Raw genomic sequence first — 14,315 nt, forward strand, 5'->3', positions numbered from 1 at the left:
CCACCCGGTCCGCAGGCTTTCAACCGCGCCATACGACGGGCGCCGTTCCCGACCCGGTTCCGACCCCCGACTACTATCACAAAGTACTCGGGGGAGACGAGATCGGAACTGTGGCTCACGGACTACCAGCTGGCCTGCCAACTGGGTGGAACGGACGATGACAACCTCATCATCCGCAACCTCCCCCTGTTCCTCTCCGACACCGCTCGCGCCTGGTTGGAGCACCTGCCTCCGGGGCAGATCTCCAACTGGGACGACCTGGTCCAAGCCTTCGCCGGCAATTTCCAGGGCACGTACGTATGCCCTGGAAACTCCTGGGACCTCCTAAGCTGCCGGCAGCAGCCGGGAGAGTCTCTCCGGGACTACATCCGGCGATTCTCGAAGCAGCACACTGAGCTGCCCAACATCACCGATTCGGATGTCATCGGCGCGTTCCTCGCCGGCACCACCTACCGCGACCTGGTGAGCAAGCTGGGTCGCAAGACCCCCACCAGGGCGAGCGAGCTGATGGACATCGCCACCAAGTTCGCCTCTGGCCAGAAGGCGGTTGAGGCTATCTTCTGGAAGGACAAGCAGCCCTAGGGCCGCCGACCGAAAGATGGCCCCGAGGCGTCAACTCAGCGCGACGCCAAGAAGAAGGGCAAGAAGAAGTCGCAAGCGAAACGCGACGCCGCCGACGCGGACCTTGTCGCCGCCGCCGAGTACAAGAACCCTCGGAAACCCGCCGGGTGCCGCGTGCGCGAGCCGTTCGCCCTGTCGCATTAACTCCGCGGTGGGAAAGGCGGCGCCTCTAGCAGGGGAAGCGAGCGACGCTTCGCCTTCGCCATAATGACCGCGTCAAAAAAGGTACGCCGCGTCATTCGATTTCGTATCCTTTTCCTTTTCCTCTTTCTCTCTCTTACAACAGGGAACGGGAAAGGGGGATACCCCAAAAAGGTGTAAAACACCTCAAGTGTTACCATGGCTAGAGCCCACCTTGGCACTAAGGACTGTGATCATATGTGGTAGAGACTTAGGGAAACACATAAGAACTTGGAGATCATGTGTTAGTCAAAGTTGTTAATGACCTAAGAAAGTACCACTCAAATCTTTATACACTTACTACCTTGGATAAGAGGGGGGAAAGAACCCTAGACCTCTCTTAAACCCTATCACCCAAAACCATGGATAAAAGGGGAAAGAGAGTGAGCAAATGTGCAAAACATGGGTAATCTTTGACCAAACCTTAAGTAACCTTATAACCAGCAATTAGGGAAGGGAAATATTGCAAAAAGACCCCTGGAGAAACCCCAAATCAAATCTCCAAGTGGAGAGAGAGCTAGAGCTCTCTATTTCTCTCTAAGTTAAAAACTACACCTACACTAAAGATCAGTCGTGTTCACCTCGAAGCTGGCACCAAATCCACCTATGTTCTATACCAAAAATGTGGCATACCACCCAAGGCACCCACTGGAAAAAGCTGAGCCCGAGACTTGGACGTTTGACATGCCTTGGCATGGTTTTTGTCGCGAGGTGGGCAGTGTGACACACCCGATTTGGCGACCAGAGATCTCCCTACCTAGGCCATATCTGCCATGGCAGCTCACGGATGAGAGACAGCCCTAGGTGCCAGGAAAAGACTCGCGCCGGATTTTTGCCAAGATTCGCACGTTTGCGACTTGGGTGAGCTGTGGAACACGGGCAGAAGAAAAGCTCCACGTGTTTGACGCGCTCTGTGTGCGCCAGAGCACGCCCGCACGCGCCCCGCTTCGCGCCAACGGCCAGCCGGCGCCCTGGCCCGCGCCCGCGCCTATAAAGCCCGCTCAGGCGTCGACTGCACTCTTCCTCGCACCCTCAAGCCTCACCGGAGCTCAGTTCACCGCCGTTTGCCCGTGCGCGACGTGTCCGCGGCCACCCGAGCCACTGCCGCCGTAGACTAGCCAGCCCAGCTTTCCCCAACCCCGTCCAACCCTCGGAGACGAGTGTGCACTCACAAGTGAAGCTCCCCGAGCGAGGAATCGAAGCCTGCTTCGCCGGAGAGGTCAGTCCACGGTCGCCGGAGTTCTCAACCCCGCAGGAGTACGTGGACCGGGTAATCCACTCAGCCATTTTCCGATTCCTTGTGCACATGGTCACTACGTTACCCCGTGAAGCTCACCGTGCCCTTGGATTGAACCAGATCGCCGTGGTTTGGCCGGTACACTCGCCGCCGACGAGAACACCCGCCTGCGCACGTGGACCGAGCGATTCCGGCCATCCCCGCCGTCGAGCCGCACCTCGCTGTGACCGTCAGAGCCTCCCCGAGCCAACCCTGCCCTTCGCCAAACCTATCTCGCCGCCGGTAAGCCGCGCCACCCTTTTCTTTCCCGCGGGTACTGTTTACATTAGGGGAAGGACTGCGGGTGAGAGGAAGAGAAGGTCAGGGGGCTTTTTGATCTGTCAGCGACTCAGGGGACTAGTCGCTCAGGGGTAGACTTGAGTGGGTTGATTTAGTTTAAACCCAGGGACCTCGGTGTAAACTATTTTTCCAGGAAACTCTTATTAAATCTATTTTTAAATGGAACAGAGACTTTAAAAATTCATAACTCCTGTTTAGTTCATCTAAATTTGGTCAAACCAATTTTGTCAGACTCTAAATAAAGTAACCTACTTAAGAAAAATATAAAACCCCTATGTACTATAGAAAACTTTAAAGCTCTGATTTAATTATAGTTTTGGCCAAAAGCTCAATAATAGAAAGAAAAATAGTTGTATTATTTGACTATGGTTAGAAAAATTTGGAGAAGTTTATATCTACCTACTGACCTGTTTAAAAATGTTAAACCTCTCTGTCCACTCCATTAAGTTAGTTTTTACCCCTTATTTTATAATATGCTTAAGGTTAAGAAAAATAGAAAAGGTGAATTAAATACTGAACCAGAGGGCACCCCTATTTTTGTTCAAGTACTTATCCAATGTAGTTCAATAGAAAAATCTACCCTACCCTGGTTTAGTATAAAATAAGTAGGATACCTTTTATTTGAATAAAACAAGGATAACTTAGAAAAACCCTACAAAAATAACCCCAAGGTGAAAACACCCCCACCCTTGAGATAGTTAATGTTTTGTTATTAAGAACTTAGGAAAAATATGAAATCTGCTGTTTGACATTTTTCAAATAACAATGTAGTAGAAAGTGCCTTTTAGGCATTAAACTTTAGAAAATCATAACTAAATAACCACCCCTTAGCTTTCTGTGATTTTTGGCATAGAAGCCTATTTTTACTGTTAGATGCCAACAAAAATAACCTTTAGGACAGAACCCACCCCTAATTAAGAGTTGTAGTATAAAGTGGCCCATTTACCCAACTCTTATTATTTTTGTCTAAAGCACATCATTTTTATTTTGAACCTCAACTTCCTAGAAGGGGCTATAGTGACGAATGACAACCCACTGAAATTTTTACAAAATTTTTGGAAAACGTTAAGCTACTTTTGTAGTTCAAACCCCACTAAAATTCATAAATAAAAATTAAAGAAAGGAAAATGAATAATGAAAATTAGTGTCATCCTAAAACCCTTGTAAATTGTCCACTGAAATATATAAAGGCAATACAAATCCACTATGTTTATCCTCAACAAAAATCTAAACCTAGGAATGATAAGCATAAACCACTAAAGGCCCCGTATGACCAAGTAAACCCTAAGTTACTCCTTAACTTAGTTTTTCTTCTCTCAACATAATGTTATTAAATCTTGCATAATCATGACATACATGTTCATTGCATTCGATAGATTGTAACCTCGCTGACGGAGAGTACGTCCTTGTGCCGGAGCAAGGAGCAGCTCAGGAGGTAGCCCCGGATCTAGCCCCAGAGTCTGCATCAGAGGATCTGCCTGCCACTGCTTTGGAAGGCAAGCCCCGATTTATGCATAACCTGTTATTTATGCTATTTTACTTCACTTAATGATTGTAGGATTGATTGTGCACTTAGGTGTAGGAGTTGACTGAAACCCTAGTTGCATGATCTCAGGAATCCTTTTGAGATGGATACTAGTATGCTAGGTCGAATAGTTGCTTTATTTAATTAGGATCTCGGTAGAAGACGAGTGATTTTCCTAGCACTCGCGCGAGATCAGGAATTGGTTGTACCCACTTTCATATCATCATGACACTAGTCTGCGGACAACAATCCATGGGGATTGGTTGTCTACAAGATGGGAAAATGGAATAAGGATTAACGTGCGGATACCTATGTCAAGCGTTTGAATGTACTAAACACATACCGAGAAATATGGTAAATTGGTAAGCCTAGTACCTGAGTGAACCTGCCCGCAGATTGCCCTCCTCACGCGACCTGAGACGTGGTCTCCCATTCCGGTTATGGTGGGTACAAGTGCGGTCACTGCACGACGGCAGTCGGGGTCAGTGAGGCATTGTACGCCAAGGCGGTGAGCCCCCTTCTGTTGCCAGGGAATCGATGGGGACGGTTGATATGTGTGGGGACGAAGTGCCCCTACATGTCGTGTGTTTAGGTTTACCTTGCAAGGATAAAAAAATCGATTCGAATCGTCTGCTTCTCGCAGCTAATGAGACTGCTTGATCCATTGTACTGCATTGAGTAACAAGTGGAAATATGATGAGTTGATATAAGATGTTGATTGTTAATAATGCTTGCTACTATGTATGAGTAGATAGTACACTTTTAGCCTTAAGAGAGTCACACTTAAATTGACAAAGCTAAAACTTGATTTTAGACTCAGCTAGTGCTTTTGGCAAACCAAACCCCACAGCCAAACAGCTGCATGTCTAGAGGTAGAGGAGTAGACTCCTCACCCCGGGTAAGTCTAGCTGAGTATTAGTATACTCAGCCTTGCTTGTGGCTTAATTTTAGAGGTTCTCTGGAGGACATGGTTGCTGGAGTGACTTGGCCGTCCATCTTGCCACCGGGTTGGACTGTCGAGTGGGACCCTACCTCGGCTGAGGAGGAGCATGAGGAGTGATGGGACAGGCTTCCCCATCTCTCTGTTTATTTACCGTTAGTTCTATTCCACTGCACTTCGAACAATGATGACTACTTTTGCAAAACTCCGATGGTGATGTAATAATTTTAATACTCTTACATGCATGGTTTTATGCTTTATTGTATTTGCTCTGTGACTCACCATCGAGTGAGATTGTGGTACTTGATCCTGTCAGTGGCCGTGTCGGACTAGATCCGAGGGATTGACGAGTTATTCCCATTTAAGTGTGGTCTAGCCTCTACAGTGGGGCTTAGGCACTTAAGTTGGAATAATTCGGACAGTTCTGCCACAGCTGGTATCGGAGCTTGTACAACCACAGAGGAATCAATAAAATGTGAATACCATCATTTTTCCAAAATAAAACTTGATAGAAACAATGTTGGATAGATAGTAGGACGAGCAGAATAGACCTAGGACGTGAAGCCTTAGGGTGATAGAAGGGTAGCTAGGTGGCTAAGTGATTAGGCCCTACAGGCCACATTTACAGGATGGGAGTTCTTCCCTATTTCCTTCATCTTGTTGTGAGGTCGTTCAGGACGAACATGCATGCATTCTTAAAATTAAACAAATGAAAAGTTAAGTAAGGACCTAATTACAAAATGATAACCAACTAGGTCCCCAGTACCTTTTTATTTAACTAGAGAAAGGCTGAGTTTTATTTTCCTTGTTCTTTTTATAATTCTTTTTCTTTTACTTACGCTTAACCGTACACAGATGACTTCCCACGGACCCTCAGAGGACAGAAATGCACTGTCCCACACTGACGGGCTTGCACGAGAGGGTTTTCCCCGCATTTTGTGGGAGGTACTTCAGGGGGCCGGATACGCGACACCCCCTCAGTACGCAGTGCAGCAGTTCGAGAAGCACCGAGTGCCCCGTTGTAGGGTGAGGATGACCTTGGAGCCTCATCCCCTGCAGCTAGGCTGGCGCTCTTTGGACTCCGAGTCTTTTGGATACCGAGCTGAGGACACGATCGAGGCGATCGCTCTGCATGGGTTGACCACTTTCTGCGGATTCCATCCTTTGGAGCTGGCTACCCACCCCATTGGCTTATTCCCCGCCGAAAGGGAGGACGACCCAATGTGGAAGGATCGGGTGGAGCATGCCAAGGATATCTGGGCCATCTACCCAGGACAGACTGTGCACTTGACCGTACGGTGCATGAATGCTTTGTACCGTCTGCAAGTGATGCGTGGTGAGGCGATGTCCCATCTGATGGCACTATTGGAGGCAACAAAGATTACTTTGGACAACAGGGAGGAGCTCGTGGTTGATTTGTCCACTGAAATGGTGAAGGACTTGCAGGTGGAGCAGCTATCCACTGATATCCAAGAGTTGGAGGAATTAGTGGGCACCAGGGAGAACACCATCGAGGTTCTCGAGGATCAGCTCATTAACACCCAGCAGCAGCTTGCCGAGGCTAATGAGCACCTCGATATGCATCACCAGGAGATCCAGGACATGGAGGCCAACGAGGACGTCGACATCGAGGGAGGAGAGGAGCCTGCCTCTAGTGTGGACACTGCTGGCTCAGGGAGACCACCTTCCCCCGAGTCGAGTGTTGCCTCGTTCGCTCACTAGATGTCCGGGATAGAGTTAGACGTTGGTGATGGTAGGACTCCTCGCAGCTAGCTTAGCTTTTGCACCCTTGGGGTACTAGGCTAGATAGAGTTGAGTCTTTTTGGGACAAATGATGTAATCGTGATAAACTCTCTTGGAAGCATGTTTGATGGATGTTGTTACCAGTTTTAAATTTGGAAGGAAAAATTTATGCCTTTTTAAATCCTTTTGTTGAAGTTGGAGTCTATCATTTTGCTTTTGACTCTTCTCGCCGCGATTAAATCTTGAACTTGGAGATATGGTGTTAAGTATGTATGTGGTTTTTCAGATGGCCGGAAGGCAGCGTCGTGGCCAGAATGAGCGCGTTCCTCCACCGCCGCCACCGCCTCCCACTCTGCAGGAGCTGATGGCTCAACAGAACGAGATCTTGAGGCAGCTAGCTCAGTGTCAGCCACCACCTCAACACTATGGTGGTGGAGACCATCAGCGTCACCCCGCGGTAGCTACCTACCAGGAGTTCCTCAGTACCCAGCCCCCATTGTTCACAAGGGCAGAGGATCCACTTGATGCAGATGTGTGGTTGCGAGTGGTGGAATCCAAATTCCCGCTACTCCATGGAGCTTGCTCAGAGGTCACTAAAGTCAGGTTCGCCACCCAGCAGCTTCGCGGACCCGCAAGGACTTGGTGGGACCATTTTCTTGCCATGCAGCCAGAGGATCGAGAGGTGGAATGGAGGGAGTTCAAGGCAGCTTTCAGGGGACACCACATACCAGCCGGGATTATGGACCGAAAGCTCAATGAGTTTCTGGCACTCACTCAGGGCAACAGGACAGTGTTGCAATATGCCCAGGCTTTTAATGACTTGTGCCAGTATGCTGGATATCACGCAGATACGGATGAGAAGAAGAGAGACAGGTTCAGGAGGGGGCTCAGCACTAAGCTCCGTGATCGTCTCAACACCGTCAGGGCCAACAGTTACAATGAGTTGGTCAACATGGCTATCTCCCAGGAGGACTGCATCACAGCTCGACAGGCAGAAAAGAAGAGGAAGACCCCTGTGGCAGGACCCTCAGCTCAGCCACAACGCTTCAGGATTGTGTCCGACACACATAACAGGGGACCCCAGCAGCAGCAAGGGAGATGGGTGATCCGACCACAGCAGCAGGCACCCAACCGCACCCAGTTTCCAGCTCAGAGGAACAATCAGCAGCAGCAGTACCACCAGGCAAATGATAACAGGTGTTTCACATGTGGCAACACCGGACACTACGCCAAGAATTGCCCCAGGAACCAGCAGAGGCAGGGGCAGAATGTTAATCAGAATCAAGGCAAGAGACAGAAGGTGCAAGTGAGGCAGGGCAGGCTAAACTTAACCACCATGGCTGATATTCCAGAGGGAGCACCCGTCATGACTGGTATCTTTACAGTTTTGAATTATCCTGCTATTATCATTTTTTATTCTGGTGCATCGCATAGTTTTATCAGTGCCAAATTTAGTGCCAAGTGCTAGTTGCCCTTTCACCACACCGATGGGGGCATTACCATTTCAACACCAGGAGGCAGAGTTGCCACTTATCAAATCAACAGGCAAGTGCCTATAAAATTTGGTAGTCTTGTGATTAGAACCACCCTTCTCATCTTAGGATTGGATAGCGTGGATATTATATTGGGAGCTGATTGGTTGACCAGGCATCAGGCAGTATTGGATATTGCAGCCAGGGCCGTTGAAATTCATTCCCCTGCTTATGGCGAGACTGTTTTATATTTGCCCGACCAGGGATGTACCCGTTCCTGTGCCTTCGTTATGATAGAGTCCCCAGTGGAAAAGATCCCAGTGGTCCGTGACTACCCGGATGTGTTTCCGGATGAGTTGCCAGGGATGCCACCTGACCGAGACATTGAGTTCGCAATCGAATTACAACCCGGGACTGCTCCTATCTCCAAGAGACCCTATAGGATGCCTCCCGCGGAATTGGCAGAATTGAAGAAGCAATTGCAAGAGTTGTTGGACAAGGGGTTTATTCGCCCAAGTACTTCACCATGGGGATGTCCAACATTATTTGTGAAGAAAAAGGATGAAAGTTTGAGGATGTGTGTTGACTACCGCCCTCTCAATGTGGTGACTATCAAGAACAAATACCCACTGCCCCGCATTGATGTTCTGTTCGATCAGTTGGTAGGAGCCAAGGTATTCTCCAAGATAGACCTTCGCTCAGGTTACCATCAGATCAAGATCCGTGCCAGTGACATTCCCAAGACGACTTTCTCTACCAGATATGGGTTGTATGAATTTTTGGTGATGTCTTTTGGGCTGACGAATGCCCTGGCTTATTTTATGTACCTGATGAACTCAGTGTTCATGCCAGAGTTAGACAAGTTCGTGGTCGTTTTCATTGATGATATTCTGGTCTATTCCAAGAATGAAGTCGAGCACACCAAACATTTACATACTGTGCTTCAGAGACTGCGTGACCATCGGTTGTATGCCAAGTTGTCTAAATGTGAATTCTGGCTGAAGGAGATTAAATTCTTGGGTCACACAATTTCTCAGGATGGGATATCAGTTGATCCTGAGAAGGTGCAGGAGGTGATGGATTGGAAACCCCTGACTACAGTGAAGCAAATTCGGAGTTTTCTGGGATTGGCAGGGTATTATCGACGATTTATTCCGGATTTCTCCAGGATTGCCAAACCAATGACTGAGCTGTTGAAAAAGGGAGTCAAGTATGATTGGAGCCAAAAGTGCGAGGATGCCTTTCACACTTTGAGGCAGCATTTGACAACAGCCCCAGTGCTGGCTCAACCTGACAACACCAAGCCCTTTGAAGTTTATTGTGATGCTTCTGGTACTAGATTGGGATGTGTCTTGATGCAAGAGAACAGGGTCATTGCTTATGCTTCCCGAGCACTCAGACCCCATGAGCAGAACTACCCCACACATGATCTGGAATTGGTAGCTGTGGTTCATGCTCTTAAGATATGGAGACACTACTTGATGGGAGCTCACTGTAACATCTACACTGATCACAAGAGTCTCAAATACATCTTCACTCAGGCAGATCTGAACATGAGGCAGAGGAGATGGTTGGAGTTAATCAAGGACTATGATTTGGAGGTGCACTACCATCCGGGCAAAGCAAATGTTGTGGCAGATGCCTTGAGCAGAAAGGCCCAGTGCAATTGTATGAGCATGGATGCAAGGGTTACCACCCTGTGCGATGAGCTGTGCAAGCTGAACCTGGAAGTTGTTTCTCCAGGTGAGTTAAGTTATATCTCGGTGGAACCCACATTGCAAGAGCAAATAGTGAGGGCACAGATTGAGGATAAGAGTGTTCAAATGATTAAGCAAATGGTCAAGCAAAAGGCAGAAAAATACAAGTGCTTCCATCAGGACAGCAAGGGAATTTTATGGTTTGGAGACCGATTGGTTGTTCCCAAGGACCCTGAGCTCAGAAAGAAGATACTAGATGAAGCTCACCTTTCCAAATTCTCCATGCACCCTGGTAGCAACAAGATGTACCATGATCTTAGATCTTTATATTGGTGGACCAGAATGAAGAGGGAAATTGCCAAGTACACGTCCGAGTGTGACACCTGCCAAAGAATCAAGGCCAGTCACTTGAAGGCAGCAGGCCCTTTGCAACCCCTTCCCATACCATCTTGGAAATGGGAGGACATTTGCATGGACTTCATAGTGGGATTACCCAATACCTTCAGGCACCATGATTCTATTTGGGTTATTGTGGACAGGTTGACCAAGACCGCTCATTTCTTGCCAGTGCACACCACCCACAAGACAGAGAAGTACGCAGAAATTTATGTTGATCAAATAGTGCGATTGCATGGTATTCCAAAGACCATTATATCTGACAGAGGAGCACTGTTTGTGGCACGCTTTTGGGAACAATTGCAAGAATCACTTGGGACCCATGTCATCCGAAGCTCAGCATACCACCCCCAAACAGATGGTCAGACCGAAAGGGTGAATCAGATTCTGGAAGACATGTTGCGAGCATGTGCACTACACTACGGAAAGGATTGGGATAAGTGTCTATCCTTGGCTGAGTTTTCCTATAATAACAGCTATCAGTCCAGTCTGAAGATGGCACCTTTTGAAGCCTTATATGGGAGAAGGTGTAGGACCCCACTGAATTGGTCTCAAGCAGGACAAAGGGAAATTTTTGGTCCAGATTTGGTACTTGAAGCAGAAGCAAAGGTCAGAATTATCAAGAAGAACCTAGAAGCTGCTCAGGCCAGGCAAAAGAGCTATCATGACAAGAGGCGGAAGCCTCTACAGTTTGAGGTGGGAGACCACGTTTATCTTAAGGTGTCACCCACCAAGGGTGTCCAGAGATTTGGGATCAAGGGCAAGTTAGCTCCTCGCTACATTGGATCCTATGAGATCAAAGCAAGTTGTGGACCCGTGGCCTACCAATTGGAATTACCACCTCACATGTCAGCAGTTCACAACGTGTTCCATGTATCTCAGCTTCGGAAATGTGTTCGTCTACCCACTGAAGTGCTACCAGAACCAGATATTGAGATAGAACCAGACTTGTCCTACCAAGAGTACCCCGTCAAGGTGTTGGATCAGAAGGAGATATCAACTCGGGCAAGATCGGTCAGAATGTATAAGGTTCAGTGGAGTCACCATTCAGCAGAAGAAGCTACATGGGAGACTGAGGATTTTCTATGCTCTCTCTTCCCCGACTTTCTGCCCAAAGGAGTCGGTACGTAACCCCATAACCCCAAAACCCCACCTGCCCTTTGAACTCAATTATAAGAAAAACTTAGATAACAAGAATAGTCTAAGTTGTGGATTTAACTTAAAAAGGGCTTCCTTCTGAAGTTGCAAAGAGAATGACATTCGAAGAGCAGTTAACAAGAGAAACTTGAGTATAAAGAAAGGGTAGCACACCCACCCACCTTCAAGCACCCCTCCAAGGGGCTCTACCTAAAATCTCGGGACGAGATTCCTTTAAGGGGGGAGGGCTGTAAAACACCTCAAGTATTACCATGGCTAGAGCCCACCTTGGCACTAAGGACTGTGATCATATGTGGTAGAGACTTAGGGAAACACATAAGAACTTGGAGATCATGTGTTAGTCAAAGTTGTTAATGACCTAAGAAAGTACCACTCAAATCTTTATACACTTACTACCTTGGATAAGAGGGGGGAAAGAACCCTAGACCTCTCTTAAACCCTATCTCCCAAAACCATGGATAAAAGGGGAAAGAGAGTGAGCAAATGTGCAAAACATGGGTAATCTTTGACCAAACCTTAAGTAACCTTATAACCAGCAATTAGGGAAGGGAAATATTGCAAAAGACCCCTGGAGAAACCCCAAATCAAATCTCCAAGTGGAGAGAGAGCTAGAGCTCTCTATTTCTCTCTAAGTTAAAAACTACACCTACACTAAAGATCAGTCGTGTTCACCTCGAAGCTAGCACCAAATCCACCTATGTTCTATACCAAAAATGTGGCATACCACCCAAGGCACCCACTGGAAAAAGCTGAGCCCGAGACTTGGACGTTTGACATGCCTTGGCATGGTTTTTGTCGCGAGGTGGGCAGTGTGACACACCCGATTTGGCCACCAGAGATGTCCCTGCCTAGGCCATATCTGCCATGGCAGCTCACGGATGAGAGACAGCCCTAGGTGCCAGGAAAAGACTAGCGCCGGATTTTTGCCAAGATTCGCACGTTTGCGACTTGGGTGAGCTGTGGAACACGGGCAGAAGAAAAGCTCCACGTGTTCGACGCGCTCTGTGTGCGCCAAAGCACGCCCGCGCGCGCCCCGCGTCGCGCCAACGGCCAGCCGGCGCCCTGGCCCGCGCCCGCGCCTATAAAGCCCGCTCAGGCGTCGACTGCACTCTTCCGCGCACCCTCAAGCCTCATCGGAGCTCAGTTCACCGCCGTTTGCCCGTGCGCGACGTGTCCGCGACCACCCGAGCCACTGCCGCCGTAGACCGGCCAGCCCAGCTTTCCCCAACCCCGTCCGACCCTCGGAGATGAGTGTGCACTCACCAGTGAAGCTCCCCGAGCGAGGAATCGAAGCCTGCTTCGCCGGAGAGGCCAGTCCACGGTCGCCGGAGTTCTCAACCCCGTCGGAGTACGTGGATCGGGTAATCCACTCAGCCATTTTCCGATTCCTTGTGCACACGGTCACTACGTTACCCCGTGAAGCTCACCGTGCCCTTGGATTGAACCAGATCGCCGTGGTTTGGCCGGTACACTCGCCGCCGACGAGAACACCCGCCTGCGCACGTGGACCGAGCGATTCCGGCCATCCCCGCCGTCAAGCCGCACCTCGCTGTGACCGCCAGAGCCTCCCCAAGCCAACCCTGCCCTTCGCCAAACCTATCTCGCCGCCGGTAAGCCGCGCCACCCTTTTCTTTCCCGCAGGTACTCTTTACATTAGGGGAAGGACTGCGGGTGAGAGGAAGAGAAGGTCAGGGGGCTTTTTGATCTGTCAGCGACTCAGGGGAATAGTGGCTCAGGGGTAGACTTGAGTGGGTTGATTTAGTTTAAACCCAGGGACCTCGGTGTAAACTGTTTTTCCAGGAAACTCTTATTAAATCTGTTTTTACATGGAACAGAGACTTTAAAAATTCATAACTCCTGTTTAGTTCATCTAAATTTGGTCAAACCAATTTTGTCGGACTCTAAATAAAGTAACCTACTTAAGAAAAATATAAAACCCCTATGTACTATAGAAAACTTTAAAGCTCTGATTTAATTATAGTTTTGGCCAAAAGCTCAATAATAGAAAGAAAAATAGTTGTATTATTTGACTAGGGTTAGAAAAATTTGGAGAAGTTTATATCTACCTACTGATCTGTTTAAAAATGTTAAACCTCTCTATCCACTCCATTAAGTTAGTTTTTACCCCTTATTTTATAATATGCTTAAGGTTAAGAAAAATAGAAAAGGTGAATTAAATATTAAACCAGAGGGCACCCCTATTTTTGTTAAAGTACTTATCCAATGTAGTTCACTAGAAAAATCTACCCTACCCTGGTTTAGTATAAAATAAGTAGGATACCTTTTATTTGAATAAAACAAGGATAACTTAGAAAAACCCTACAAAAATAACCCCAAGGTGAAAACACCCCCACCCTTGAGATAGTTAATGTTTTGTTATTAAGAACTTAGGAAAAATATGAAATCTGCTGTTTGACATTTTTCAAATAACAATGTAGTAGAAAGTGCCTTTTAGGCATTAAACTTTAGAAAATCATAGCTAAATAACCACCCCTTAGCTTTCTGTGATTTTTGGCATAGAAGCCTATTTTTACTGTTAGATGCCAACAAAAATAACCTTTAGGACAGAACCCACCCCTAATTAAGAGTTGTAGTACAAAGTGGCCCATTTACCCAACTCTTATTATTTTTGTCTAAAGCACATCATTTTTATTTTGAACCTCAACTTCCTAGAAGGGGCTATAGTGACCAATGACAACCCACTGAAATTTTTACAAATTTTTTGGAAAAAGTTAAGCTACTGTTGTAGTTCAAACCCCACTAAAATTCATAAATAAAAATTAAAGAAAGGAAAATGAATAATGGAAATTAGTGTCATCCTAAAACCCTTGTAAATTGTGCACTGAAATATATAAAGGCAATGCAAATCCACTATGTTTATCCTCAACAATAATCTAAACCTAGGAATGATAAGCATAAACCACTAAAGGCCCCGTATGACCAAGTAAACCCTAAGTTACTCCTTAACTTAGTTTTTCTTCTCTCAACATAATGTTATTAAATCTTG

The sequence above is a fragment of the Zea mays genome, chromosome 8 (assembly GCF_902167145.1).
Source record: "Zea mays cultivar B73 chromosome 8, Zm-B73-REFERENCE-NAM-5.0, whole genome shotgun sequence".
NCBI classification, from domain to species: domain Eukaryota; kingdom Viridiplantae; phylum Streptophyta; class Magnoliopsida; order Poales; family Poaceae; genus Zea; species Zea mays.